Source organism: Pundamilia nyererei, unplaced genomic scaffold (genome assembly GCF_000239375.1).
Source record: "Pundamilia nyererei isolate P.nyererei 1_Seehausen unplaced genomic scaffold, PunNye1.0 scaffold00030, whole genome shotgun sequence".
Taxonomy (NCBI): domain Eukaryota; kingdom Metazoa; phylum Chordata; class Actinopteri; order Cichliformes; family Cichlidae; genus Pundamilia; species Pundamilia nyererei.
Window position 1 is genome coordinate 3,765,183 of NW_005187431.1, and position 27,546 is coordinate 3,792,728.

Below are 27,546 nucleotides of genomic sequence, written 5' to 3' on the forward strand. Positions count from 1 at the left end.
GGGGTCGCTTGGGATGCTGTGCTGCACATTTATTATTCTACCTAAGTGCATTTGAATGATTAAAAGAGGAGATCTTTTACAGCGAAGGCTGGTCGCTGTGATATACATTTGGCTCTGATTTGAAAGATGGTGTTTCTAGTTTTCACATGAATACAGTTACCGCCCCTTTTACCGCTGCAATACAGTCTCTCACTTTTGGGTTTGCTTCGCTAAATAGTGTAGTTAATTGGGATGGATAACTGTCAAAAGATCAGTTAGATGAGGCACAGACTGTGGGTTGCTTGTTACTCCTTCTTGAGGCATGTGATTTGAATTTAGATGCCCATATAAGCAAGCGCTTTATAAAAGGAGTCCATATGAAGCTGTTTATTTATTTTTTTCTTCTAGTTACTGGGTTCAGGCCTTTGGTGTTTCTGTATGACTGTGTGCTGGTCCTTTGCTGTTTGCTGGGTTTATGGGGACTCAGTGTACATTGTAAATTTCTCTGCATCCAAAAAAGATTAATCCAGAATCTGATTACATGAAAGAAAATTTCTTTGGCTAACAAAGTGAAGCATTGACTCACTGACCCGACACTATGGATTTAATGTCAGTGTGATCAATTATTTAAGCTACAGCAGGGTATCAGACTCCCAGACTTTTTTTTGATATGGCATACCATTTCATTCAGTTTTACAACAAAAGGTGCTGGTTTCCAGTGGCGGGTAAACCCTCGAGTCTATTGCACTTCTCTGCCTGGGATCTTTAAGATGTGAAAATGGTGTGTTAAAGCTTGTTGAGGTTTACAGCAAACTGTGTTCTCTGTAAATGGCAAAAGAGCCAGAGGTCACTTTGACAGTGCAGTGGGTAATTGCACAAAAAACTAACTTGATTCCTTTGCAGTAGAAGTTAAGGATATGTTTCTAGTTTGTTGCGAAATTAGTCACATAATAAAGCAGAAAGAAATTGCAGTATTCATTTCACATTACCACACTTGTGAAACTCTGAACAGCAAACAAAACAAAGGCACATTTTTAGAAGCTGATTTTGGAACAATCCCAATTCTGCTCTGCCTAATCACAGTGTCTCCTTCATTCAGCAGAATAGACAGCCATTAAGAAAGCGAGATGCAATTAAAAAGACGGTTACCGTGTCTTGTTTAGCCTCAAAATTAATTTTCTTTTCTCGACATATACACACACACACACTTACACAACCCACACACAAAAGACTGGTGGGATAAGTGTTTCTTGCTGTTAGAAGGGTTGAATTGAACACAATTCATTTTGGGGCATCAGCACACATTGCACAAAAATCCTATTCTTTTTTTTTCACCAGCACAGAAGAGGCTCCATCTTGATGGACGCGCGAGGATTAACTGTTCATTGTGGCGTCTGTTTGAGGTTCTTGTGTACTCTTTTCTCAGGGGGAACAAGTGATCTCGGTAAAGTGGGAATAGCAACACAGCCACCAAGAGGGATCAGCTCGTTAGCTCGCTGATAGCTTCAGAAACAAACTATTTCTGGCACAAAGTTGTGCAGCGTGACAGGATGTTATGGTTTACCAGTGTCAAACACCTTCCCAGGGCATGCTCAGCACTGTCCAGTATGTGCTCCTTTAAGCCTTAATAACAAGCTAAGGCTTTGTTGTAACTTTGATGAGCTCACATGATTAAGTTAATATTTCAAATACATCCATCCATTCGCTTCCACTTATCCTTTTCAGGGTCGAGGGGGGTGCTATCCCATCTGTCATAGGGCGAGAGGCAGGGTACACCCTGGACAGGTCGCCAGGCTGTCACAGGGCCAACACACAGGGACAGAAAACCACTCACATTCACACCTATGAGCAATTTAGATTTTTCAATTAACCTATCCCCACATGTCTTTGGACTGTGGGAGGAAGCCGGAGCACTCGGGGAGAACCCACACAAACACGGGGAGAACATGCAAACTCCACACAGAAAGACCCCGGCCTGATGGTGGAATTGAACTGAGAACCTTCTTGCTGTGAGGCAACAGTGCGAACCACTGTGGTGCCCTTATTTCAAATACATGTCAGTTAAAATGTCACATTACCTGTTCCTTTAGTTGTGATAAGAACAAAAAAAACCATCTGCATTTACTGCAGTTTTATCATATATATGTTAAAGTTAGCTCGTGAGTTCATGAAGAGGATAGCCCTCACACTGTAGAAGTAGAAGTAGAAGTAATGCATTATCTTGTGCCTGCTTTCTATCAGCTGTTTTGCTGACTTCACATGTTGAACATTACAAGCTAAGCTCAGCATTAACATTACTGGTGAGGCCCTGCTGAAGAGAAGAGTGATGCTGGTGCTACAGCTCCAACACCTCAAAAATTAGCCTTTATCAGTGATGTTAATGCAAGGGAGATTAACAAAAATGGTTGCTGTTTATGTGGTGGACGAGGGTGCTACCAATATCAACTTGCCATGCAAAGAGATAAAGTCAGTTCACTCAAAGGTCAATGTGCAGTAGGCTACACAACCTCTGGACAATGTAGCCAGCAAGCTAATTGCAAAGAAGTTTTCTTTTTTTGTTTGTTTTGATAATGTGAAAGTAGGCTATGGTAAGAAATTTGTTTTTCCAATGGCAAACGCTTTAATGTAAAAAGTTCCTTTTTATTGTTAGTTATCAGGTAATGCAACAGGATACTTTTATAAGTTACATTAACCAACGCTAGTGCTGGGCAGTATGTTGGAAGAACCATTCCAGCATTTTAAATATGTTTTTATTTTTTTGCTATTGTTATCAGAATTTGTAATGGCTGATGAATGAAAATGAAAAAAAAGAAGACCCAGGAAAGACACCCTTCAACAAAGCATTTAGTATTAGAGCCTAAATCTATATCCTTACAAATTATATATATTATGTGTAGTAGCTGACCTCAAAGCATTGAGCATTACATGTACGTTACGTGTACGTTACGTGTACATACATGTCCGTTGTGACATTACGTGTACGTTATGTGCATGCTGTTGTTTCTAAATTAATTTGGCTTGAAAGGCTTTTAGTGCAGTGGCAATTGGATTGTGTTATTATGCATATCTGTAAATAATTGTTCGTCAGTCAGTGATGCTAACAATGCCTGTAATTTATTACTTTGTCTTACACAATGATTAGTTCACTTGCAAAGAAGAGGAAGAAGAAGTATATGTTTATGTATATGTGTGTCTACATACATGTTAATATAAAGCAAGTGTGTATTTTTAGACCTATTACAATTACTGTCATAGCAACCAAGTCAACATTTTGGAATCAACAACAAGCACAAAATACAGATGAGGATGTGGATAGTTGTGGATATAGAGGAGGATGCACCTACATCATCAACTCCTGCACTAATTTGATATTTTAACTTGACTGTTGTGCAAGATGAAATACTGGAAATGTTAATTCATCTCAAGAGGAGTTTGAACATGCGTTGAAAATGTCACGACAGTCCATCCAGCAGCTGTCGAGGTGTTCCACTCAAAGCTACTAATATTAATCAACTAGAGACTGTGACTATGGAGTGGAGCTGACAGGCTTTTCTAGTTTTACTGGCTACTTAAAGTGCTGAGACTACAACACACATTTAACCATAGCATTAACCGCCTTTCATTCTATGCACTAAAAGTACTTTATTACATCAATGACCAATTTAGAATCATCTCACCTATCATCCATGTCTTTTCACTGTATATCTGAACCCAATTTTGTGCCAATCCATTCAGAATATTACTATAATGATCCTAGCATATGTATGTATACATGTCTGTATGTACTCTCTCCTTAGCAGGTGAGCCGATTCTCATCATCGCCTCTGCAAACACCAAAACGTTTGTTTCACATGTCACGTTCAGTGTACATCACTTATTTCTAACTTTACTGAATGAAAAATCGCTGCAGGCTAAAATGACTAATACAAAGAGAAGTCAGTGGTCCTTCATATTCATTTTGGAAACGGTCACGGTCAAAGCAATTCATCCATTTGTTGTTCAATGGTGGTCCTACAACAAAAGCCAATTGATCACCAAGCCCAAGGATTTTTCACTGCATGGATTATGAATGCTCAACATTTCATTGCAAGCTATCTAATATTAATTGACACTTTATTCTGGACCAAAGATTTGAATGACTATTCCTAAAGCTGTGTGGCTACCGGTTCAGTGAGATATTTTTGGAAAATGGCCACCACTTCTAAACAAAAGGGAATCTGGGAAATAAATGAATACGTTTTTCTAATATCCCCTATAATACGTTTAAATAATTTCAGAATTTAATGGGATAACTTAATTTGTACTTGATACAAGGTTATCGCCTGTTAAATATGCTTAACATTAGTGAGTAATGTAATGGTTTGTGGACCTAGCGTAAAATATTAATCAATTGTACATATAATATTTCCTTGGCAGTAATAGCTGCTTAGAAATCAGACCTCCTCAGCTCCCCGTTACTCCATTTCCACAATATAAACTGGGACAAAAATATCACCGTTATCCACTCTACAGTATATCAAAGCTCAGAGCTTCAGTAGCTATAGTGGTCTGCGTCACCATGACTGAGTGCAGAGTGTTTTCAAATTGTTTGAGATGCCTTAAAAAGCTGAACCCTGCAATGAAAACTCAGATGATGTTATTGAATGAAAAGATGGGTCTTGATATAGTGCATTCATTTAGAAGATACTTTAATGGATGCTGTCATCATAACATTTTTACCTCTCTGCTTCTCTTAGTTTGCATTTACTGGTCATCTCTTTTCCACCCCTCCCGGATGCTTACAGCCTTTGCTGAAGCCACTTTTGCATATTGCATATCAATATAAAGAATTCATCTCTAAAGCTGGAATTTTTTTTACTGGGCTTCCATGGACACAATGGGCAGATTGGCAGGCATGCGTGCACAGTATAAGCACATCAGGTGGGATTATCTGTGTTTTACCTCCTCAGTAATTTTTACAACTACAGCACTGGTTATTTTGAACTTATCAAACCCCTAATGTTAACTGGTACTAAGTAATAACTGTGACATGGGGGGTAAAGTGTTTACAGTTAGATCAGAAGTGAAGGGTAGTGAAAAGAAGCACAGATGTGGGTCTTAAAGAATGCGGATACAAGATGCTGTCTTACTCTAGTGTAAGACAGTATCATTTTGTGAAGAGGCTGCCATCACTGATACATGGTCAAATTTACCCCCGTGGTAATTAACAGAATAACATTTACCTTTAAATTAATCAAAGGATGTAGTATTTGTCATTTAAAATGTCGCCCATCCCGCAGCTGCTTCTCACTCACAAAACCAAACAGAAGGAATACGGGAGATTACTGTCGCTGGGAAGTGCAGGCAGGCAGAGGTGAGGCAATTAGATGTTGAAGATATTACTGATGCTAAAATAATCATGTACACTCATGGCTTCTCTCAAACACCGTGGAAAAGAGATTGGATAAAACGCTGTTGCACTGGATGAAAAATCTGTCATCCTCGTAGAAAAACATTAGTCATGAATAGAGCCTATGTTTTGACAGAGGCAACTGGACTGCTTAGGTTATACTGGGTGAATAATGTGTCAGTTATGTTAGACTGAACTGAGTAACCCTCTTCTTAGTGGTGCTGTGATCTTCTTGGTTCCACTTTGGTTAGAAGAGAAAAGCTGAAAAAGGATATTTAAGATATTAATTTAGTTGACAAAGTGCAAATTGAAAAGAAAATCCACCAATGGTGCTCTTATTTTGTAACCTGGGTGCTTGGCAAGCTTTCTCATAGACTCTCTATGAAACAACAACACCAAGTTCTTTAGGCTTGAAGATTTCATACATTTAAAAGGGGGAAAAGCAGGTAAAGCCTAACAAAAACATGCTTTAGATTCTGAGAAGTAAATTGCTCATTAAAAAAAAAACGAGTATTTTGACTGATAAAATCAATACCACATAGCTGGTGAAGAAATGAACAACACTGAGCTTTGCTGAAAATCTAAATGGACTTTATCTGGATAGATTATTATATTTCTTCAGTGGAGAGCTGGGTCCTGTCAATCAGACATTAGAAGAATATCTGAAGAGGATCAAATCCTAAACTCAACAAACAAGAAGAATGACTCACAGCAATATTTCATTGGTTAGCGCAACAAATGAAAAGCCAGCTGTAATACTGTAGAAATTATTTATGTTATTTTCCCTTTGAAATACACTTTTATATTTTATGCTGCTTCTGTTTTTTTGTTGCTCTTCAACATGGTATTCCCCTAGGAGATTATGCTGTGGTCGCAGTTTTGTATTGTTTAAACATTGTTTCAGAAAAAATATACTGTAAGCCTCCTGCTGTGGCTTTGTGAACCAGATCTTTTGTATTGTTGATGAGTTGAGTGGTTGTGAAGAGCAAAAACCTGGGATAGGCTTTACTCACTCCAGCTGATATCCTGTTTTAAAAGGAAGTTAAGAAAATGACTGACTGGCTGGATCCTCTTACTTTTAGCAGCTTCTGTCTCTTTAGCAAAATAGCTAACCTTTCAGATTCATCGGCCTCATTAATATATCAGTAAAGCTGTAATGCGGATGGACCAAAGACTTGTCAACCCCAAGATTAGCAGTCAGAGCCACCTTTTTATCTGTACTTCCCGTTTTAAAACACCAAGATGTCTGCGGCTTCAAGAAGAGGCTTCACTAACCAATGAATGACATCACTATGGCTATATTTATATTTCATTCTGTCTATGGGAAAACAACTCATAGTTTGAGAGTTAAATGTTACCACATTAGTCAGTGTAGCTAGCTAAGTCCATGTTTAAAAAGTGTTAGCTATCTTTGTAAGAAAAGCTATAGCTATATAGCTATATAGGGCGATCGTGGCTCAAAAGTTGGCAGTTTGTCTTGTAACTGGAAGGTTGCCGGGTCGAGCCCTGGCTCGGACAGTCTCAGTCGTTGTGTCCTTGGGCAAGACACTTCACCTACTGGTGTTGGCCAGAGGGGCCGATGGCACGATATGGCAGCCTCGCTTCTGTCAGTCTGCCCCAGGGCAGCTGTGGCTACAACTGTAGCTGCCTCCAAGAGTGTGTGAATGTGAGAGTGAATGAATAGTGGAAGTGTAAAGCGCTATATAAATGCATTATTATTATCCATTATTATCACTATAAAAGCTAGCTATCACTTGCTTATTTAAACAACTTAGAGCAATGAACCATAGAAAGTAAAGAGTCCAGAAGATGAACTAGCTGTAGTCTGAAGAGCTTTGAGATTTAACAAGCTATCAGTGCTAAGTAATTTGTAGTTTTATTAACAGTGTTAGATATCTTTGTAAGAAAAGATACAGCTATAAAAGCTAGCTATCACTTGCCAAGTTAAACCACTCAGAGCAATGAACCATATGAAGTAAAGAGTCCAGAAGAAAATGAACTAGCCGCAGTCTGAAGAGCTTTGAGCGTTTAAAAAGTAATCAGGGTAGCTAGCTACGTGTACATGTTTTCAGAAGCTTGAAGACTGGCAAGATGCAGACTGTGGTTTTGCATCTTAAATCTCAGACTAACCAAATTTGCACCTTCACCAAGTTAATTTGCCCCCTTGATAACAGCTTCTTGAAATAATTTCCTAAATAACAAAAATTACGTAACAACATACATTTTATGAACGGTTACATGCTGCTCACGCATAGAACATTATGAGAGATAAAACACCAAAAGCACAGAGGCCTGAGAATAATTGCTCTGAGCCCCAGGCAGTTGATTGAGTTGGAAATGACAATGGGAGCACAAAAGCACAAACACACCATATAAAGAGCATAATAATGAAATATAGCCCGCCTAATTTAAATGTTGCTAAGCTTTATTATCTCTAAAACTAAAGCATGGCCTTAATAGAAACATTGCCTTTTAGTGATACTTGTGTAATCTACATACATAAGTGATTAAGAAATACAATTAATGGTAGTTTGGTCAATATACTGTAATATTCTTAAACTCATCCCACTGAGGTTAAAACAGTTCCAGCTGTGTTTAATACCACTGTGACATTTTCTAAATGTGTTATAGTCATTTCAATGCAAATCTATACTCCTGTGTCAAAGGGGCTTTCTCCTCCTGTTATTGGCAGGCTCTCAGTGTTGGCGATGGAGCAAACTGTGATAAAATAACAAAGCAGGTTACTATTAATCTAGATTTTGTTGGGGAAGAGGCATACACACATGGATGCTATCTCATATCCTTCAGTCTTTCCTTTCAATAGTAACTCAACCCCCACACTGTGCCTACTGTTACTGGAGTGTTAGCACCTTGTTTTGACACATTTCTCCCCAGATGATGAGCATTTAATCACACCCGCTGTTTGTTATTACGGATCTATGGGGTCAAGCCAAACTCAGCGTTTTATCGTACAACACGTACTCGCAGCAGATCTAGAGACCGCTCATTATGATGTAACGCAGAGAAACATACCAACCCCTCCACTCAAACCCTGCGTTTGAATCGTGTCGGGGATGGGACCGAGCAAAAGACCTCGCAGGCGAGCGGCAAGGTTAAAGAGGCGAGGGTAATTGCTGTAACCTATCTGGGTGGAAAAATGTTTGCTCGTGTTCACAGTGTACTCTTGACTGATGCATTTGGGCATGAAATTGTTCCCCTTTCCACCCTAGCAAGCCCCAAGCCCAAGTCCATTGCCCATTCGTAGCCAGGCCAGTTGGCCTTTCTGCGTCTGTGTGTCTTTGCACGCCAGGGTTTTCTGTTTGCCTTCAGTTGCCTGTTTACTTGAGTGTTTACTTGAGTGTTTGTTGATGAGTGTGTTTGTGGGGGGTGGGTGTGTGGAGTGGAGGGTGGGTGGGTGAATACTGGGTGTCAGCTGGCCCTCTCCGTTCCTTGCAGACTGACAGAATAAGCGAGCGGTGCAGTGATTATGGGCTGCTCTGAGAACTGTAGCATTTCACGCTAAAATCAAAGAGTATGGGAGAAGCTGATTTGAGGACCGTGGTTCAAGTGCATCTGGAGAGGCAAGATATTAGAATATGTTCACTTACATATGAATAGAGAAATGTGTGCTTCCGCGTGTGTTTTCTCTCGTGACCTCTTTTATGTAATTGAATTTCATGACAGATGGCCACGATTTACAGCCCTTAATTATACGCTAAACATGAATGTTATACAGGTTATAGTTAAAAACACAAACAAACATGTATGTGTCGTGGCTTTTGGTTATGTTTGTGAAAATACCTACCTTATGTTTTTTAACCCTCTCTTTAATGTGTTGCTTGTCTGTGAGATCTTCTCATTTCTCTGTTTTGTGCCACCTTGTCTTCTACCTCCTCTGTCCTCCTGTTCATAACCCTGAAAATCAGTCTCAGTGCACCGTGCTGTCCCAATTCCTCCAATTGATCTCACTGAGAGATGAGGTTTTCCAGAGCAGCTATGAACAGGAATTCCCAAGTGTATAAAAGCAAAACACCAGTGGAATATACAAACCATGATAAGGGCAGGATGACAAGTGAAAAGGCAGCTGGTCTGGATGACATGCGTGTGGAGCTTTCAAGATGGGTAAGAAAGAGGGAGGTGGGCTTTTTAACCAGACTGTTTAACATAATCTTGGAGAGCGAGAGAATGCCTGAGAAATGGAGAAAAAGTATGCTGGTACAGATTTTCAAGAATAAGTGTGATGCTCAGAAGGATACAGTTGAGTAATTGTTAAGCTATGGGAAGGAGTTGCTGAAGCTAGGTTAAGAAGAAAGGTGATGATCAGTGAGCAGCAGTATGGCTTCGTGCTGTGAAAGAGCAAAACAGATCAATGTTTGTTTTGAGTGATTTGATGGAGGAGTGTAGAGAAGGTCAAAAAGAGCTGCACTGTGTCTTTGTGGATGTGGGCAAAGCATATGATGGGGTGCCAGGAGAGGAACTGTGATTCTGCATGAGGAAGTCAGGACTGTCAGAGAAGTATGTGAGGGTGGTGCTGGACATTTATGAGGACAGTGAGATAGTGATGAGAGTGGTAGGAGTGATAGATGGGTTCAAGGTATGGGTGGGATTACATCAGGGATCGACTGTGAGCCCCTTCTTTTTTGCAGTGGAGATGGTGAGGTTGATGGATTAGGTTAGGCAGAAGTCTCTGTGGACTACGATGTTTGCAGATAAGATTATGACCAGCTGAGAGAGTAGAGAGCAGGTGGAAGAGAGCTCGGTGAGGCGGAGGTATGCTATGGAGAGAAGAGGAATGAAAGTTAGTAGGCACAAGACAGAGTATGTGTGTGTGAATGAGAGCAGCCAGGTGGAAAGTTAAAGCTTCAAGGAGTAGAGGTAGTAAAGTTGGATGACTTTAAATACTTGGGGTGAAGCATCCAAAGCAACGGACAGAGCACAAGAAAGGGGAAGAAGAGAGTGCAGGCAGGGTGGGTGAAGACAAGTGGTGATTTGTGTCAGAAGGATACCAGCAAGAGTGAAAGGGAAGATTCACAAGATGGTAGTCAGACCTGGTATCATATAAGGTTTGGGGGATGGTGTTGTTAAAAAAAGGGCCGGAGGGAGAGGTGGAGGTGGCAGAGCTAAGGATGTTAAGATTTTCATTGGAGGGACAGGATTAAAAATGAGAACATCAGAGGGATGGCTCATGTTGAGTGGTTCGGAAACAAAGTAGAGAAGCAAGGCTGAGATGGCTTGGACATGTGCAGGGGAGGGATAGTGGATATATTGGACAAAGGATATTGAATATGGAGCTGTCAGGCGGGAGGAAAAGAGGAAGACCACAGAGAAGATTGATGGATGTAGAAAATTAGGTCATGCGGAGGGTTGGTGTGACAGAGGAGGGTACTTAACGTGAGATGGAGGAAGATAATCTGCTGTGGTGACCACTAAAGGGAGAAGCTGAAAGAAGAAGAAGCGAGAAATAGGAACCAACAAATGACAATTCCCTTTCTGCCGTTCACAGTTTGTATAATAATAGTGAAGGTAATTAAAAGTAAAGATATAAGTTGTCATTAACTCATTTGGAAGAGAAATGCAGCAGTGGGCTATAATAAAAGAATGAACAGATGATGCATTTATGCCAAATGTCTTTTTTTTTAAAACTTGGCACTGCATTTAAATAACACGTCTAAATCGAGGGTGTTTGCTTTTATTAAACGCTCACTCCCTCAACTCCTCTCACATCCGCCTTCCCTGATATCTCAGATTGATTCCTCACCTTGCCTTCTTTCCTTGCAATCTTATTCCCTTCCACCAGAGATGTGAGCTAAGGAGGTGAGGAGAGACACGAGGAGAGAAGAGACGAGGCGTTTAACAGCACAAGACATCGTCATTTCAGAGCCTCATTTTATAGCAGTATCAATAAAATATGACGTTTGGCGCAGCTGCACCATTTGTCAATTGTTTTGTTAAGCTCTACTGTGTTTTATGATCTCAGATGTCAGTTAAGCTTATCAGTGATCATAACAGCTTTTTTATTTTGAGCTACTTTTAATTAAATTCACTGCTTTTCACAATGTGACAACGTGTCATGCCTTTTTTTGTAATCACATACACTCACAAACCTTGAAGGACAGAAAATAACTAACTTTTTATGAGCACTCGTCTGTAGAGTCTTCTTTAAGGGTAAAAATACCTCTGGAAATGAGACACATGTCCTTGTTCTCACACTACAGGGACAAAAGTACCGGGCCACCTACGCATCACATGTACAGGAGCATAGAAACCCATCATGGGAAGCTCCCGGTGCACAGCTTTCTGTGCTGATGTTAATGTGAGAGGAGGTCTGGAACTTTGCAGTCACTGAGTGCACTATGCACCTCAGCACTCAGCGGCCTCGCTCAGTAACTTCACATGGCCTTAACACCTTCACTTTGCAATAATACCACTTACAGCTGATCATGGAATATTCAGGTGGCAAGAAATTTTACAAATTGACTTCACTGTACCACCCTCAAATTCACTGAGCGCCTTAGACCAACCTATTCAACAAGACTAAGAACACCTGATTTCAAAGATTAACAGGTGCGACCCATTATTTTTTTGTGTATGCAGTGCACCTTCTCTGTCCTTGCTCACTCATTACAATACATTTCAGGAAGTGAAACATCCTTCAAGATATTTTAAAACTGAATTTCAGGCCACAACCACAATTCCCCTTTGGTTTTCTCCTCTCGGGTTACATCTCAGATGGGTCTAAGATGCAACGGCAGATAAGTGATAAACGAGAACCAATAAAGTTCTCCTTGGTTGCCCTACCTGCATTATTCTGAGTCCTGCATTTGGTTTGCTTATCTGAGAATATGTGTTTAAAGTGCTGAACAACAAAAGAAGCATAACGAAAATAATCCGACATGCCCCCAACTAAGTTATTTGTTTTCACTGCAATCCCCCCCGTTATTATACAGTAATTGTCAAGGGGGGAAAAGAAACATTCTGTACAGTGCTTCCCATGACAGTCGTGTGCCAGAGAAATAATAGAGGCAGTTGGCACCAAGTTGTGAAAAACAAACTCTTTTTCTGCATGATTGCATTGATGGGGAGCATTGTTTCCATGAAAGTGCTACAAAATGGCTCTTATTCATCAGGACAGAAATTACACATCTTTATTGAGTTTGTGCCATTGATTAGCACAAGAAAACAGTTGTTATTAAAATAAGCAAAATCAATCCCACGAGGACATCCAAATATCTTCTTTCTGTATTAAACTGATAGATCAATGCACCATTAGCTGCACACTGCACAATTCTGCCTGACGTCTATGTGTTGTGCGCGTTTGTGGCTGAGACCAGCATCCGCAACAGTTCAAGACACACAAGACACACAGAAAAGCAGCAGCCCTATCGCGATATTGTACAAAAGAAGTACTGATTACATGGGTAATCATAGACAGAAGAATTTGGGAATGGCTCTCATAAAGTGGGCATTAAAGTGAAAGTGTAGAATGTCCGTTGCTATCTTTAATGCCACCGAGTAACATATGATACCAGGTTGTTGTGCACCAGAAAGCTCGTGTACTAACATTGGGAGCTTACTTTACTGCAGGTAAACACACTTTATTAATCAGTTCCTTTCAATTTGCTGTTTTATCCCCTCTATTGGGAAAGCTCAAAAGCAAGGAAATTGGAACTGATGTCATAAAAAATAAAAGAATAAGACAGATCACTCACTCCGGAGCATGTAGCTTGGTTCATGGAAAATCCTTGAAACAAGTTGATTGATTGGATGTGAAATTATCTCTCCCCAGTGGCAAGGAAATGGAAATGACACTAGAAGACTTGACGCTAGATCAAATGACTTGTTCCACTGGATGTTTTCTGTGGTGCAGGCCTGGCTTTGCCCTTAAGATGATCCCACGATGGAGAAGGGGATGGTGGGCGGAGAGATAGGTTGATAGCCTAATGGAGTGGATGAGCAATGGCGCAGATGACGCAGGATGAAGGGGTAGCAGTCATTTGATGAATAGGTGAGAGAGGAAGGGGTGCGGGGTGAAATGATAGAGAGGAGTAGTCTTTAAATGCTACATCATGGTGGATATTCATTTCATATAGCCCCTGTTCTCTTTCCAAGGTTCACATTTATTATTTGTCTTGTGCCCCCCCACCACCACCACCACCACCACCACCACCAGTTTATTCATCCCTTTCTTCGTCTCCCCTCTTTCTTCTTTTTTTCTGCTTTCAGCATCACCCTCCACATTTCCTGTCTTCTTTGGACTTTTAATTTTCACTTTCCGATTTCATGCCCCATCCTTCCTTCCTCATTCCTTCTCATTCTCTCCTCTCACAGCCCCATTTCTTCCACTCCTACCCCGTCTCATCTTCTGCCTATTTCCCTAATGCCTTCTTAATATCGTTTCTTACCCTGCCTTCATTTTCTCGACTTTGTCTCCTATTTTTATTTCATACATTTGTCTAATCTCCCCGGTTACCAGCTGTCATGCTTAATTTCTCCTCCTCTCCTTGTGACCTCTATCTCTACCTCTTGCCTGCCCATCACCCCACCCTCACAACAATGTTTGCACCACCCCATTACTTTCCCTCCTGTTTGTTTTCCTACCTCTTTTACATGGAGCAGTCCCTTGCCTCCTCTCCACAGCCCTCGCTGTGTCTTGTAAGCGGGACAGGTGGCAGTGCAAGTACATGCTTTCAGTGGGACATGCCTGTGCTCAGATTTAAATAGATAATGGCAGAGCCTTAGTGCTTGTTGGGCCCTCTGAATAATGCAGGAGATCCTGAAGGCATTGTTGCCAGGCATCGCTCATGGTGACATGCATACGCCAGCCCACAGGCTTGCAATATTGATACCACGAGAGAGGAAGGGACTCGGTGGCAGTTATTTAATTTTTTTCCTCCTATAAGTCAGCTTTGCACCAAAGTTCACTCAGATACTTAAGCTGAAAGGAGTGTACTCAGAAGAAAAAAACAGCAAATGGTCAATAATGTCACATCCTGGTCACAAGGACCTCTGGCGGCAGTGGAAAATATGATTTCTGGAGAAAAGGAGAAAGCAGCATGTTGCTGTTAAGAGAGCCACAAAGCCAAGAAAAGCAAGAAGCTGAGATTGTGTGACAATTTCACGAAACAATAGACAACAGTTCATTTTCCTGTTTGTGCCATTTTGCTTTTTATAAGCAGGCATTTTTTATTTTGAACCCAGATAACTTGAATAGTGAGTGGCTGCTAACCTTATAAAGTAAACTGTAACCCAGTTTTTAAACATTTTGTATTTCTTTTGAGATTTCTGATTCAAGTTACTCCAACTGGCCATTTTGATGAACCTGCTCTCTTCAGCAGATTCAGTAAGCTCAACATAAAAGATTAATTTCCCAGTAAAGCTCATTAATATTGTATGATTACAGTTGTGGAGGCAACTTTGAATAATTACTTTAATACATCTGATGCCTTAATTTGTTCAGTATTGACAACTATCAAACTCTTTTTCTTTGAATTCCTGAACACAGTGCAGTTTTAAGGATATAACACTGATATTAAAACAGGTTTTCTCTATTAATCACAGGAGATGAGTCTTTCATTTTGGCAGGTTTTTACTCTGTAGCATGCACAGGGTGGACGTGCACTTTACTTACCTACCTATTAAATGACGGTGTCATTTGATCTCATGTCATGCTCTTATAAAACATAATTAGAGGGATGGCTGTTGAGCTGTGTCTCTTTCTCACAAGCCAGCACACTGATGGCTGGGAGTGTTATTCGTTCCGTCATGATCGTTTATTTTCTGGACTGTGACGCAGCTCATCTCATCTGAGCTTGGCTGGTCTATCAGAGCATTCACAGATGATTTGCAATGCCTCTTGTCAGTCAAGGAAATGAAAGGAACTCGACTTTAAAGGAAACAGAGGCTTTCCTCTGTTAAAGGGTAGAGTTATGATCTCATTAGCTGCCAGTTTTGAACAAAATGGGACTTTTGGGGAGTTTTTTGGCTGTTCAAGGTTTTAAGGTGGAGGGGGGAAAACAGGCAGGAACTGACAAGGTGAGGCAAATAATGAAGAGAGAAACAAGTGCAGCTGTCAAAAAAAAAAAAAGGAGGGAAAAATATGCCCCATTGTCTCTTGGTATCCTTGCTGCCAGCTATGCACTGGTGCTTGAGGAAAGAAGGGGAAAAGAAGAGTGAGAGTGTTTGTGATCCTATCTTGTTATTTTCTCTCTGGCTTGTTATTCGCTACTTTTTGCTATAAAGCCTTCTCCTGGAGGCGCTTCTTGCTTTTCAAGAATTACAGGGCTGGTCCCCCAGGAGTTGGGGGTTGTGGGGGCATTTTAGGGAGCTATTTGTTTGCGGCTGCCTCCGACTGTCTGTTAAAGAGAAAAAGAGGAGGAAGAGGAGGTGCGAGGGAAAGGGAGATGGAAATGGAGGAGAGGAAGGACTAGTCAGTGTTTGATCAGTGGGGTGCTGAGTCACACTGGGATGTGACCGAGAGATTAGGTGTTTTGTGGCAGGGGAGAGAAAACACAAAGAAAGACAAAGAGACTCTCTAAATGAGAGTTTTGAGAAGTAAAGTCTCAGTGGATGCCTTCTGCCTTCGAGGTGTCTTTCACCCTTGCAGACACGTACGCTCCAAATATTGAATCTTTTTGCTGTTCCCATCTCCTCTGTCTCTCCTCTCTCCGTGGGGGGCTCTGTCTTTGAGTCTGTGTGTAATCTGTGAGGTAGATGAAGAAAAAAACATCCAGGGATATATTTTGCCATCCATCAGAGGTGTGATACAGTTATTGCAACAGTGTCGGCTGTCAGCGGTGTTCTCGGCGGGAGCTGGCAAATGAGAGCCTTAAAAGCTTCACTTTTACACCTCTGACAAAGATGAGCCTCCTCTAGGATGACGCTGGGTAGGTATTGTAATGGGATTCATTACTATGTCGCAAGTACTTGCTGTGCATGTGACTAGAACTACATCACGTTTATGTTCCTCATCTTGAAGTTGCCTTGAAGTGGTTTTGTCGTATAGTGGTATCAGAGTAAATGTTAAGGAAGTAAAGGAGTCTGCCTAGGAATGTGCTAACTCTAAAATTCTAGACCTAAACCCATGTTTTAAAATCTTCGGCCAATGGCTGGTTTCTGGTTTCAGAAATAAACAAATTTTTTAACATTTTGCATTTCACCAATGCCCACCAGCATTGGTGAAATGCATTTTATTTGCTCATTGCAATAGTCCAAAAAAGTAATTTCTTTAGTTATATTTGGCTAGCAAAATGGGAGAAATGGTGCAGCAATTTTGAAAAAAAAAAAAAAGAAATCAGGTACAAGGAGTGGATTGATAATGACTGGGGAAAGCAACCAATGTCCAGAGAAAGAGAACTATTGACCAAGAGCACTTTAAAGATGACAGAAAATCTTGGGAGGAAATGAGGAAGTGATGTGGGGTGGCTCAAAACTTTTGCACAGTACTGATGTAAGTCAGCAAAACCAATACTTACCAAATGCAGCTCCCGAAAAAAATGTAACATGGATTTTAGGAGAAGTATTATCACCTAAACAACAGGGTACTTTTGACATTTTACGCCACATGTTACCAAAGACAGTCTCACGCTTTATTCGAAGCCATAGGCAAACATGGCCTTAGCTTACACTACATCACAACAGTCAATTAATTGCACTTAATTCATTTACCCACCATTATTCGATTTAGTTTCCAACTGTAAGAATCTATTTACATTTCAATTAGAATTTGAAGGATAATTTGACAGTTGAATGGAGACAGTTTTTTTATAAACCCAGGAAAAATTGCATTTTTTTTTTTTTTACTTATAACTGCCCAAAAGTAAAAACTTCATGTCATTACCCTAACCGCACTCGTGATTTCCACTAGGGGCCAGTTGGGGTTACATAGATCTCTTCTAGCTGAGGGACAGAGAGAGAAGCCAGAGCCAACAGGAAAGCATGAAGGCAGTCACACAGCCCTGACCTGTCTGCATAAAAGGGATCAAAAGGTCCAGTGACCTGACATGATGCTGGAGGATCCCTGACCTCTGTCTTGAATGTGAAGGGCACAGCTAATGAGGCAACACACTGCTTATAAATTCAGTGAGAAGGGATTAGAATTGAACACAGAAATTATTTTATTACTGGATGATTTAAGCATCAGCAGTGGCAATAGCATCACTTTTTACCAGCAATAAACATCCACATTGTGGTTATTCAATATAGAACAAAAGTTGAGTGCCCCAAGTTTCGAGACTGTAGATGTGACTAGTTGCTGTGCAAACATTGATGGTAAAGGCAGGGAAACCAGCAGGCGCATAAATAGATAAGAGACTAGCTCCATGGGGGTGGGGGTGCACACTAGTGCACACACACACACACACTCTTGCCAGTATGACAGGCAGTTGGAATGGCTGGATCACCGTAGGGTTGCGGGACTGAGCCCATTATAGAGACTGAGCATCAGCCAGAGTTCTGGTACCTACTATACCCACTAATGGAATACATTTCCCCATCCCTGTGAGTGTGTGTCTGCACATTTTAGTGTCTATGTTGAGCTACAGGAGAGCAAAACATTCAGAGTATGTTTGTTTATATGAATGTGCAGTAAATTAACCCAGTACTTTTAACAGCATGAATACGCATCGTCTCCTCTTCCTGTCAAGCTCCTTGCCTCAAGCTCATCCGGTGGCTGCTTATCTAACTCACCGATTTACTCTTTTTACTGTCTTTCAGTGTTCAATGTAGGAATGTTCACTCGACCTTCGGCGTTTTGCATATATAGACTTCTACTTGGCCGTGGTGGTTTTATGTCTAAGAGAAATGCAGATATATTAATGCAGTTAATGCAGCAGCTGACAAAAGCCTCACTCTTTTAATGAAAGTTCGCTGTAGGCGTTATATAAAAAATAAATGTAGCCACTGTGATTTTACCTATTGGTCTGTTACGTACATTCTGTTAGGAAAACTCAAGCTGGATGATGTTATTAAACCAGACATGATAAGATAGAGCTGGACAAGAGGTGGACAGTCTGAAATTTATGAAACAACCTTTAAATTATATTGAGTAAGATTTCAGGATAGTGACTGAACCTTAAGACTTATGAAGAAAGTGTTCACTGGGGTCACAGGCACAGGAGCTGAATGGCCCTTATCTTATAGACTGGAAGTCAACTGGAAGTCTTTTCGTAACCTGAGAAGTCACGCCCTTGCCAAAAGTATTCAGACATTCATCAGAAATTCATTGAATCAGGTGTTCCAATCACTGCCATGCCCACAGGTGTATAAAATCAATCACCCAGGATCACCTTCATGGAGACGTGTTCTCTGAGGCTCTTACCCTTCTCTGTCTCGCAATCCGATGAAGGAGTTTGGGTTCAGTATTGTGCCAAATGTAAAGTTTGGGGATTATGGTGTGGGGTTGTTTTGCAGGAGTTGGGCTTAGTTCCAGTGAAAGAAACACTTAATGCTTCAGCATACCAAGACATTTTGGACAATTTCATGCTGTTTCAACTTTGTGGAAACAGTTTGGGGATATCCCCTTCCTGTTCCAACATGACTGCACACCAGTGCACAAAGCAAGGACCATAAAGACATGGATGTGTGAATTTGGTATGGAAAATTTACTAGCCAGTCCAAAGTGAGGTCACCAATGCTGAAGAGCAGAACAAGAACTACCTAGCTTGACATTTTATGGATGATGTAATCAATCACTAGTGTTTGAATAAGTGGATTATGCAAGAAAGTCCATCCTGTGCTGATAAGAAATTCTTTTGATCCAATTTTCAGAGTATCTGGTTGCTGGAACACTGATTGTGCTTTGGGTGACACGCTGAGAACACTTCATTATTTCATATCTGTAGACAGATATGATTTATGCACAAGAAACATCAAGGAAAACCTTTAATCACTAAGTTCAGTTTCAAAAAGCAATTAAAAGACCAGTCTTCGAATTGTCAGGTGTACAGAGGTTAAATGGTGTTTACTGTGCTGTATGTTGGATTTAGTTTTGAGCGAAAGCAACCGAGGAATTAATAGAAAGATTGGACTGAGGTTTGCTTTGTATGTGTGTGTATATGTGTGTGCATCTGAATTCACTGTGCTGCAACCTGGGCATCTAAGTGTGACCGTGGTATTTGACAGTTTTTGTGGAACAGTGTTCATGTTTGTGGGTGTGGGTGTATATCAGGAAGTGTTTAGATCCATTGAACTAAAAATTGTTTGGTTTTATTCCCCTCATACACTTAGTTACCTATAACCCTCTCAGGCTCAAATTAAGTTTTTGTTGCTAATGCACAAAATAATACCTGCAGTGGTACTTCTGAGTAAAAAAAACCCTCATAAAATATGTATGTGGGGTAATCAGGTTGTTAGCTTTTACTTGTTGCAAATCTGCAACGCCTGCCTTGAGAGGGTAAATAAGAAATCGGAAACACAAATAACATTTTTTTGTAAGGTTAATAAAAAGGAAAAAAATATATATCAGATTGATTGCAGCCTTTACGCTTTCAGATTTGGGGATTTTCTGCCATCTCTTCAAATCCTCGAAAGCGCTGTCAGATTGGATGGGGACCACCCGTGGACAGCCATTCTGGCCTAACCCAGCTTTACGTTACACTTGAACCATGACTTCTTTCCTTAGTGTTTAAATGATTGCTAAGTTTAGCTAAGTGGCTAGCTCCAGGAAGAGTCCTCCTTGTTCCAATCTTTCACAAAGCTAGAACTGTGCTGTTGGGAACATTTAATTCAGGAGATTTTTAGCCTCCTCCAGATCTGTGCCTTATCTCTAAGCTCTGCGGGCAGTTCTTTCGACCTCATGGGTTGGCCAAAAACACTGCCATGCAAAATCATATTGATTGGACACATAACTCTGAATCTGAAATCTAATCAAGGTGTAAAATCATCTAAAAAAGGGGTGGGCATTTTTCCAAGGGCCTACATGAGGAACTGGGACTGTTGTGGAGGTCAAGAAACTGGGGAGGCCAGTACAAAACTGATGGAGTCCCATTGTTTGTTTTTTTATCCAGGTATGCTGTCACTGCATTGATAGTGTGTTCGGGATCATTGTCATGCTAAAAAATTAAGCTTTTGCTGATCAGATAATTTTCAAATAGTGGATTAAAATCTTATCTTGAAAAGATCACCGACCGACATGCATTCCAAGCCATGTCAGAGCCTCCACCGTGTTTTACAAACGGCTGTAGACACTTACTATTGTAACTCTCTTCTGACCTCCCTCATACATTTTGATGATGATCTGAATCAAAAATCTGGAGTCATCATTTTGTCAGATTTGTTTACACTGATTTTCAGTTCTTGTGCAATTTGGCATACCTCAGGCTTTTCTCCCTGTTTCCCTTTTTTAAAGGATGGCTTCCTGACAGCCACTCTTCCTCTGAAACCATATCTGATGAGGCTTTAGCAAACATAAACATCTCTCATGTCCTATGTCAGTTTTTCCCCTCCTATTCCTTAAAGACATGACTTTTAGATACTGTTTATCTGCTGGAGATGGTTTTTTTTTTATTGTTTTTTATCAGGCCTGCATCTTCTTCTTTTTACTCATTTTTTAAAAAATGAAAAACGCCATGTTTGTGGCCAGTAGGGAGTTTGGGGATCACCTAGTTGGAGGTGAGATAACTGCATTATCTTTGCCATTTTTGATTGATTCGACAAAAGCAACAAAGTGTCTAAACATACGATTAAAAATGACTTTTTGGGGAATTTTCTTTATTATGTATGGACTTGGCACTGGATCATCCCTTGAGTTATGCACCTTTTCTGTACTTTCTATTGTTAAGCGACTTAAAAAACAGAAAAACACACAGAAATATTGCTCATGATCAGTTTAGAAGAAAGTTATACGAAAGTCTGGCTCCTTCGAATCAAAATACAAAGTAATGAGGGGCCACTCAAGACTTTTCTACAGCCTTACACTAATGAGATATTTTTGATGTTAGTTTTCAAATATACTTAAAAGATCAAAGATTTTAATATCTTACATAAACAAAATAATTTAAAAATGACTATATTACAATTGAAAATGCTTAACTCTCTGAAGTCTAAGTGATGATCCCAACCATATTCTATGCAATCAGAATATGCAAAAAACTAAATTCAAACAAACAAACAAAACAAAACATATTTTCCTTTCTCCACGATGTATTGATTAGGATTACTAATAATGGAGACCTCAGACAGTTATTATTGGTTACATAGGTTATTTTAAGCCTTTGTATTTGAACATTGATAAATTGTTCATTTTTAAAATGTAGGTGCAAGCTGTATTATAAATAAACTCAGATACTTTAAAAATGCACGTTAAGGTTTTCATCGTATCGTAACATCTATCTCACCATTTCTCTTAATCATACCAAGCGAGGAGTTTTTTGTGCCAGCCCAAGTCTGTGTTTCCTTGAAAATAAATCCCTCTGCTCATATCTATAGGTAGCTATCCTTCCAAGTAATGTGATTTCCCTTGTCACTCATTCTTGACATTTTCGTGACTCCTCTTCTCTCTAGCCCCTCAGCTCCTCTTCCGTTTTCTCATTTTCAGCCTCTGGTGTCAGGGTCAGTCTTTCAGTCCATCAGTCTTGGAGGGTCTGGAGGTAGATGGACAAGGTGATGGTCAATGTTAAACCAATGGGAGTTTAAAAGACTGTGAGGAGAGATAGGTATAGGACCACCAGTGATTGAAAGCTTTGAAGGGATGGGGGACAGGGTCAGCAGAAACAGGGCTGGATGAAGGAAGACAGGGAAAAGAGAAAATTAAACTTTAATTTGAGATAGTACGCTGTAGACCTCCAGCGTTGTACATGATGGGATCGAGGCTCCGACCTCGCTGATCCCCACATATGACAACACTGAGCTTAATGCGGCACAGAGTGGTGATTCGAATACCTTCCCTGTCTAGAGGAGGGCAGACGCAGGAGGGTGATGGAATAGAGAAGTAGCTTTTGAAATGCTATATAAACAGTAGTAACAGCAGCAATAACAACACTCTTTTCACATTTTACCTTCTTATAACAGGAAGATCGTGGGTCTAGGTGAAATGTCTGACATGGATCTAGTCTACAAAAAATACACTATATTGGTAAATGGCCTGTATTTGTATAGCGCTTTTCTAGTCCCTAAGGACCCCAAAGCGCTTTACACAACCTGTCATCCACCCATTCACACACACATTCACACACTGGTGATGGCAAGCTACATTGTAGCCACAGCCACCCTGGGGCGCACTGACAGAGGCGAGGCTGCCGGACACTGGCGCCACCGGGCCCTCTGACCACCACCAGTAGGCAACGGGTGAAGTGTCTTGCCCAAGGACACAACAACCGAGACTGTCCAAGCCGGGGCTCGAACCGGCAACCTTCCGATTACAAGGTGAACTCCCAACTCTTGAGCCACGATCGCCCCAAGTATTCACACACCCATCCAAATCACTGGATTCAGATGTTCCAAATACTTCACAGGTGTATAAATTCAAGCACCTAGACATGCACTTTTTCTAAAAGCCTTTATGAAAGAAGGAGTTGCTCTCAGGAGCTCAGTAAATTCCAGCATAGTACCGTGATAGGATACCTCCTGTGCAACAAGTCTAGTTATGAAATTTCCTCATTACTAAATAATCCACAGTCAGCTCTTAGGGGTCAGCGGATGGTGAAGGGTATAGTGCGCAGGCCTTCAGGTTAGCTCAAGAACACCAGCCTTACATCACCAAGCACCATGCAAAGCATTGGACGACCTGGCGTAAAGCACGCTGCCACTGCAGCCACTGCAGCCACTGCTGCCACTGGACTCTAGGGCAGTGGCGTGTCCTCTGGAGTGACATTTGGGGCTGGCCACTTCCTGTTCCAACATGACTGCACACCAGGGCACAAAGCAAGGTCCATAAAGACATGGATGAGCAAGTTAGTTGTGGAAGAACCTGACTGGACTGACCTCAACCTGACAGAACACCTTAGAATTAGAGCAGCGACTGCGAGCCGGGCCTTGTCGTCCAACATAAGTGTCTGACCTCATAAATGTGTTTCTGGAAGAATGGTAAAAAATTCCCACAAACACACTGCTAAACCTTGTGGAACGCCAACCCAGAACTGTTATAGCTGCAAAGGGTGGGCCAACGTCATATAAAATCTATGGATTAAGATAGCAATGCCACTTAAGTTAATATACGTGTGCAGGCGAGGGAATACTTTTTGCAGTGTAGTGTAGTTGCTAGTGTGGTAGTCCACAGTGGGTCCACTTTTTGCATTTGTCCACTGCATATTTATACTAAGCTTTGCCAGAGTGGGATTTATAAAATCGTATGCAAATTAAATATAACAGCTGCGCAAATGTCACTCTGCTTTTATAAATGTGAAATGAACTGACAAAATAACTATACACATGAGTTAAGAGCTCTGATGCAGAGTAGTAGTGTCCATAGATATTTTACTAGGTGCTTTTTGCATGCTAAACAGATATGTTTGCTAAAATCTAGCACACTTGATTTGCGTGTTGATTCTAGTCTAGAACCCTACAGTGCACAGCTGGTTTTCCTCCCAATTTTGTGCTGTTTCTTTGAGAGTGGCAAGAATTCTGCAGAGTTTGACTGTCAGACATAATCATTTAGTTGTTATGACGAAAGTTAGATACCACAGGGTTGATTTATTCCCATTCTCTGATCCGTTACTTTTTGAGGTTCAGGTCATTTGTCCTTGTTTCCACTCTGCCCTTCTCCCTCGCTCTCTGTATCTTCATCGCTCTCATTCCATATTCAGTGCAGCCATTCAGGTCAGTTCTAATTACTGGGTTCCAATTGGAACTGGCTTTTCAATTTTTGACGCTGCAGTGGTGGAAATTCCAAGGTGCCAGTTCTAGCTTTCCCTCCAGTCTGCTGCTCAGCACCCTCCTAGTATGACTTAATATGCCTGATACATTCACCTCACTGCGCCAACGCTTTGCAATGCAGTGTGACTGTGTCAGTGGGAGCGAGAGAAAGAACGATGACGCTATTACTATAAGTCACTACAAGGCCAAATAGCATGTGTAGTGCGTGTTTACACAGCAAGCATTTGAATACTTTTGTGTGTCTGTGTGTGTGTGTTTTAGGATACGTGTATAGGTGTGAGAGAGAGAGAGAGAGAGAGAGAGAGAGAGGTAGAGAAAGTGCATGTATACGAAGAGAGAGAGAAAGAGGAAGAGGCATCTCTGGGAAGGATGGGAGTGGCACAGACAGCCCGGTCTACTCTCTTCTGTCTTTCTTTGGGTCCGCAGTGCAGGAGAAGAGAAGATTAAAGTGAAGACGCAGCTTTTGAAGTTGGGCACTGTAGAAGAAGCAGCTACAGACAAGCATAGACACACATGCTCACACAGAAACACACACTCAGAGCTCTCCTTCCTTAAAGTGAGGGAATATCAATGCTACTCAGCCTGCCTTTGATTTAAACTTGACGTTATGTGATCTCGCATGACGTTTTAACATTCTCTCGACTAAACACCACCACCAACAACAACAACTGGGGCCAAAATTAAATCCCATCAGCTATTTAAATGAGAACAAGGTGATAAAGAAGGAATCTCATTAAGTCCTGACTGTTGCTGTTGTGGCCTGAGTCCACTTAGATACGCCAGGAGTGCCTAAAGCCCGCTCACTATCAAAGACAGGGGCTGGAAATTACAGCTGTAAATGTTTGCAGTGATGGAAAATAACAGGATTAATCTGCCATTTTCAACACACAGACACCAGCACACATACTCACCGTGTCCAGAGAAACAGGCCTGAATATGAGCCTAATGCAGAAATGTCAAGAGGTAATTGTAGGAGTAATACTGAGACTGGTGAAATGTCAGACTAACCTTCCTATTAGTGTGCAAGCTCCGACCTGCACCCTAATGCCATTCATTAGAGGCATATGGATGCTACCTAAACCATTGGTAAACAATGATCATTGACCACTTCGTGCTAATGACTGTGTGCCTGCTTTAGCAAGCATTACACATCTCAGTGTGCCTCGCAAACAGACGGATGTTTGTTCAGCAATACCTATGCACATTTCTGTGTCTGTGTTTTCTTTTTTTGCTGCATCAATTTTCAGCTTTTAAATCAATCCACATTTATGGACATCGACATGTGCTAAGCAGTCATGAAGAGTGATTACACTTATACTGTCACTGAGATCGCAGTCAAGTGCCTGGAGTGACAAATTCCTAATAATATTACTGATAATAAAGAAGAGCTGCCTTTACAAAGTGATGTCTGTGTGCATGCATATGTATATTTGTGTGTATGTGTGTCGTACAGGGAGGAACTTGGGAAACACACAAGTCTCATAAAGTCAATATATTGGATTTTAATGTACTTGTCAAGTCAAATGGTTTCCCATTTGAAATTCTCCTGAGGCTGCAAGCGCACTCTATAGCTACTTTTTACATGACCCCAAATTCCCTTTGGTTGCAGGGGGGGAAAGTACCGATAGCCTCTCTTCTCTGATGACTTCATCCTTTTGCGTCATCCACTTCTTTTTTTCTTCTGCTACTTAATCAGGGTGCCTAAATTTATTAAATCTGCCAACATTATTCACACATCGGTTTAATCTGCTAAGTGCTCTGATGCTATTTCATTGTTTCAATTCTTATTTCTATGTCCAATAGTTTAGGGACTACAGAGCCACTTAAAAAGTTGAGCTGGTTATACCAACTTTATAAGAATTTGCACCACTCCAATTTTTAAAGTAAGCAGTAAGATTCAGATTCAAAGATTCAGAAGAGTCATTTTTTGTTACCTCTTTTAAAAATGTTTAATCTGTATGGCCCATTTCTAACACTTTGCAGCTGCTTCTTAAAGTTTTATTTGAATTGATGTCATCCCAGTGTGAAGTCAGTGAACCGAGACACACTTAAGTACATGTGTACTGTGTCGCATGATGCTAATGCAAAGCTAAAATCTAGAAAAATCTTCAGTCTGATTGTTAAACAAATTAAAGTCAAGTGAGTGGTTGCTCATTTAAGTCCAGTTTCCAGCTTTCCTTAATAAAACAGTGCTTTGTGGCCTGGTAGGTAATGTAAGCTCTTTGTAGCTAACTGAGAAAAGCTAAAGTTAGCTTAGCCTATTCAACCTATTCAAAGAAAGAATTAAACAGATTGGTTTGTCAAAATATTATCTCTTCATACTGAAAAACCTCAAGAAAAAGACACTCTTTTGGGTTTAAACATTGGGAAATTTTATATTGTTAAGGTTTTATGGGTTTGGGGTTGTTTTTTAGCTGGCTATAACCATTCATTGAAAAACTATTTGTAAGTATATGAAAGACAGAGTTATTCCAACTGCAGGAAGTAAAAGAAAAAAAGTTGTTTAGTTGACCTGTCAAGTTATTTTCAAAATGAAGGTAGGTCAAATTATTCACACTGATCACACACAGCAAATGCAAGCATGTGACATGCAATCCATTTCTTCATGTTTAAATACTCTGAAATAAAAACCCATAAGCACACGCTTCCATCAGCAATGCTCCAAAGCTTGCTGTCTGTGGCTCTGGGGGACTTCTGCTTCATACACTGTACACCAAGAGAAAGGCTGCTTGAATTATTGAAGGCCAAAGAAGCAGGATGAAGATGGAGAGTGAACAGGGAACTTGTGCATGAAGGAATGAAACACAAAGGGGATGAGTAGAAATAGACGGAGATAGGAAGTGAGAGGTAGAAGGGGGAAAGCATGAAGACTGATTGGGAAGGAGCAGAAAGAACAAAGAAAAGCATGCGAGTGTAGAGATGCCTGAAGAAGCAGAGAAGAGACAGAGGCAGGAGAGTGGTGGAGGTAAGTAGAATGTGTAGTTTTCCCTGTGGCTTGTTTGCCTGCTGATGTAAAGAGGAAATGGCTAGATCAGCGGGCGCTTTTACCTAGTTTAACTAGTTGCGGAAGCATGCGTGCCACACACATACTATATGGAAGCACATGCCCTTGGGGACAGAAGGAGATGAAGGAAAAGAAAAACAGACACTGTGCACTAATGACCTCTTCATGCTCAAGTTACACTGCTCAATAGAGCTGCAGAGGCTGTTGGGCTTTTTACGCTTTATTGCTCACATCAGTGTTTATGTGGGCAAACTTTGGAGTACATGTGTGCGTGTAGTCTGTGCGAGTAGAGGGTATGTGTGTGTGTGGTGTATGTGTATCTGTGTGCTATAAACTGGCAAATCTAGTGGGGCTCTGACTTCCCTTG

At 40.8% G+C, this 27,546-nt stretch overlaps 1 protein-coding gene across 2 annotated transcripts in view; it reads left to right on the top strand.

Moving 5' to 3' along the window:
• Window positions 1-27,546, top strand: part of dlgap3 (discs, large (Drosophila) homolog-associated protein 3) — a 150,783-nt gene that overhangs the window by 833 nt on the left and 122,404 nt on the right. The window lies entirely within an intron of this gene.